At 65.2% G+C, this 4,013-nt stretch overlaps 1 protein-coding gene across 2 annotated transcripts in view; it reads right to left on the bottom strand.

Annotated features, from left to right (window-relative positions):
• The window catches only part of PHB (prohibitin), a 6,377-nt gene extending 6,176 nt beyond the window's left edge, over positions 1-201 (bottom strand). Inside the window, exon 1 of one of the 2 annotated variants that reach the window (XM_026071816.1) lies at positions 156-201. The gene's annotated coding sequence lies outside the window, so the exon portion shown is untranslated. The other variant, XM_026071818.1, reaches the window with a different exon arrangement.
• Between the last annotated feature and the right edge of the window lie 3,812 nt (positions 202-4,013).

The raw sequence follows: 4,013 nt of genomic DNA, 5'->3' as shown, positions 1-4,013 counted from the left end.
CAGACCCTCCAGGCCTTCCGCCCCCGGGACAGACGCCCCTTTATCCGAGGCCCCTCACACGCGCGCAGGCCGCAGCTCAACCCCAACCCCAACCCCGGCCCCGGCCCGCGGGACCCACCGCGCCCGGCCCGCTCCCCTCCCGCAGCGCCCCTGACCTCCACATGAAGCCGCGGCCGCCTGCCCCGCCGCGCCTGCGCGCCGCGCCAAGACGCCCGCCCCTCATTGGTGCGCGCCTGCCCGCKGCATTCTGGGAAGTGTAGTTCTCCCTCGCCTCCCCGCTATCGGGCGGCGGCGCGGGGCGGCCTACAGCTCCCGGCGAGCCGCGCTCCGGCTCGCTCGCTGTGTAAAGCCGCTCTCCATTGGGCCGGCGCTCCCGCTGCGCGCAAGGCGCCCTGGGAGCTGTAGTCCTGATAGGGGGGAACCCCACGTCGGGTCTGGCGCATGGGGCTGCCGGGGGGATCGCAGGATCCCCCCCCGTCACCCCCGGCTCAGACGGGCCCAGCAGAGCTGCCGCCTCCCCGCTCGGCTGCGACGCCCCCGGACCGTGTGGGGAGACTCCTGCGATGTGCTCAGTCCCCTTCAGGGGGAGAAGCCAGGCAGCCCCCGAAGTGCAGCCCCACGGACGGGGCGAGGGTGCCGACAGACGGACGGGCGACGAGGCGCCTCGCGGCCTAGTCGTGGGCCTGCCTGCCGCCCGGCGATGCCGCGAGCAGAGGCCGGCTGCCGCTAGAGGGGAGCAGCGCTCTCCCGTCGGCTTCACCAGTCCTGCTAAAGGGGGGAAAAAAATAGAGGGAAACCCCCCTTTCCCAGGCAGACCCCAAAGCAGGCACCTTCCCCCCGCCCGCAGCCCAAGGCGGCCCCGGCCCCGCCACCTCACCCCGGCGGGTTTTGCCCCTCACACGGTGCCGCTGAGCGCGGGGGCTTCGGTGCCCCTCCGTGCCCGATGGCTCGTGGAGAGGAAACGCCGCTGAACCCCCACGTCCTCCCCGGCGCCCGGGAGCCCTTGGGGAGCAGCGGGTCGCCCCAGGGGCGCGAGGGCAGCCCCTTCCTCACCCGGGCTGTAAATCCACCGCGCTCTGACAGCAGCACTCCTGCCAGAGCCGGCTCCCGCCAACGGATGGGCCTGGCTCTCCCTGGCCCCAGCCCGGAGGCCAAGCCCCACGTGCAGCCCYGGTCCCTTGTGGCACCGGCACAGCTGCACGGACAGATGTGTGGCTGCGAGAGCGCAAACCCCGGCTCGTATCTGGCAACGCTTCACCTCCGGCCACAAAAGCTCTTTTGTGCCTCGACAGCACTGGGAAGCGGAAACCGAGGAGGAAAAGGAAGCGAGGAAGGTGTCTGGCCGTGTCCGGGCTCTGCCAGCACCGCTGAAGCGGTGGTGGCAGCACAGATGCCCTTGGAAGGACCCGGCTCCCCCCGCTGAGGCGCTGTCTGGCGGCAAAATGATTTTGGGGGGGCAGATCCTGGCACCCCCCTGAGTGCTGTAAGGCTGAATTTCAGCTGCTCCTACACCCCCCTCCTTTCCCCCCCTCTTTGGCTGCGTGCCTCCCTCGAGGAATAAATCCTGGGAGCAGCAGCCGCAGGGACATCCTCCRCCAGGGTGGGAGCCAGCCCGGGTGCATCTTTCACCGCCTGCTGCAGCGTCCCCAAGGGACGAAGCTGCCCCRGGAGGCTCCTCTTGACTTGCAGCTAATCCAATAACACCATCCTAATTGGTGACAGAGCCTCGGCTATAAACACCGAGAGATTTATACCCTTTTCGTGTAAGATTCACACAGGGCACAACTCGCTCATTAACGTATGGATTTATGGACACGTTGGCCAGAGGTTTGAGCCCCTCCTGGATCACCCCAGATTTTGCATTTTGCAGCAGCCGGCAGGGGCCTGTTTGTTGCTGTGGTTTGTGCAGCTTCAGCCCCTTTCCCTCTCCATAGAAAACCGTTCTGGCTCCCTCTCCCCCGCTGCCGCTGGGGCGGGAGCCGGTGACACCCGCCAGGGAGAAGGTTTGGGAGCCCTTGTGCTTTCTGCACTGGCGGGGCCGGGGGAAAAATGGGCCCTTTGTGCAGGGAATGTCCCGAGGGTGATTCAGCCGGGCCTGACGCCGCGGCGCCCGCTGACACATCACTTTGTGGCCGGGGTGGGGGGATGCGGCTCGTCTCCGGCCACCGAGACCTTCCCCGGCTCCGGGGGCCGGTGGCAGGTGACGCACCCGGYGGTCGCCCCGGCAGGGTGACGGGTGCAGGTTGGGCTGAGGAAAATCGGCCCCGTGACAGCCCTGGCCAGAGCCACAGGCTCATGCAGAAGTGTGTTTCGGGCTACATCAGCCTTCCCTGGGCTCCACCTTGAGACGAGGAACGAAACAAAAGCGTTTTTACCCAAGGACGGAGGTGGGTGCTCAGTGGTGGAGAGCTGCAAATCAAGACGGAGCAACGGGGGAAAAAAACCTTCCTCGGTGCCATGCCCAGGGCTCAGCCTCGTGCTTTGCMGCCCTGCAGCAAGATGCTTCCCAAGGACCCTCGATCCTGGCTCAGAGGAAAAGGAAACTTGGGGGCTGAACATTAAGTGCAAATTCCTGCCCAGGGATGTGGAATCGCGTCGGGGCGAAGCATCAGGGCAGTGTCACCCCTCGCCCCCGGCCGCGCGCTTGCGGCAGGCTGCCCACGCAGCTCAATTCGGGAGCGAAGCAGCCAGAAGCACCCGAGMCCCCCCCTCTGCCCTGGTAAACGATGCAAATGAGGTTTATCCTGTAACAGCGCAGGACCGAGACCCCGCTAATGGGCAGGGGAATGTGCATGAGCGCGAAGCCCCCAGGGGCTTCAGTGGATGCCGTTCCCAGGGCCGGGAGCTGCGGCTTTCGCCGGAGCCTGTAAGGAGGCTGCGGAGCAGGCAGGCGAGATCGAAGCCTTTGCTTCTCTCCCAAACCAGGGTGCAGAAGCGACGTGCAAGCCCGGCGAAACGCTTCGTAACAGCCCTTCGGCCAGCTTGTGCCAAAGCTGCTTTTCYCAAGCTGATGGGGCCGAGAAAACAAATCCCCTCTGGCACTGGCTGGCTGAGAGCGGCCACATGAATCCCAGGGAGATTTTCATCTCTGCCGCTGGAGGAAGAGGCTGCCTCGATCACGGCTYGTTTCCCGTCTGTCCCCGTCTCTCCAAAAAACCCCTTGAAAAAGCAGCAGCCGGCCGTGCTCCGGCCACTCACAATGGGATTTCAGAGGGCTGGGGCYGGCCGCGTTTCGGAGCCGACATTCCTCGATGGGGCAAACCCTCGGCGGGCCCAAACGCCGGCCTCGGCGGCAAGAAGCGGCTCTTTGTCCTGGGGTGGCGAGGCCGGGGCCGGGCGGCCGGCGCTAGCTCTGGCCGCAGCGACCAGCGCTGCGAACAAAAAGCCTCCTTTTCTCCAGTCTTCCCAAATTTGGCATCCCAGGGCTGGCGCTGCCCTGAGTGCACCCAGGAAAAATTTATGGCATGGAATTTGCAAACTCGGGAGAATCGGAGCACTTGGCGCCCGGTGACCCCGTCACTGCGCTTCCCCGCCACTCCGCTATAAAGACAGGCATTGAGCTGCCGGCGCATCCCGRCCCGCGGCGAGGCAGAGCCCCGAGCGTCGCCTCCGCGGGGAACGCGGCGGAGCACCGCAACCCCGTCCCGGGAGCCACACTGCTCCCAAAACAGCTATTTAAGCCGCCTTCCTGCAGACATCCAGCTCTGCCTGCATCCATCCAACCACCCCCTTTGCCCACTGTTTTCCCTAATAGTTTCCGAGCTTGTCGGCCTTCGGCAGCCATGGGACAAGGGCTAGAGACCGGAGTAACCGGCTCCTCYGCTCAGAAGGGTGTTTGGGCGCGTGGAAGAGCGTCACCCTGTGAACAGCCCTGCCGAAAGGCTGATAAGGGTCGTGCCCGACCTTTGCAGACAGGGAACCCACGTAGCAGAGAGCATTTATACATTTTCRCTTTGCAAGAAAGGCTGCTTTCCTTTTTCCTTCAGCTTTTCATGAATAATGCATTCCTGGAA

Source organism: Apteryx rowi, unplaced genomic scaffold (assembly GCF_003343035.1).
Source record: "Apteryx rowi isolate R43461 unplaced genomic scaffold, aptRow1 scaffold_331, whole genome shotgun sequence".
NCBI classification, from domain to species: Eukaryota; Metazoa; Chordata; class Aves; order Apterygiformes; family Apterygidae; genus Apteryx; species Apteryx rowi.
Note: the sequence above shows the minus strand (reverse complement) of the source record. Positions and strands in the feature narration are given on the sequence as shown.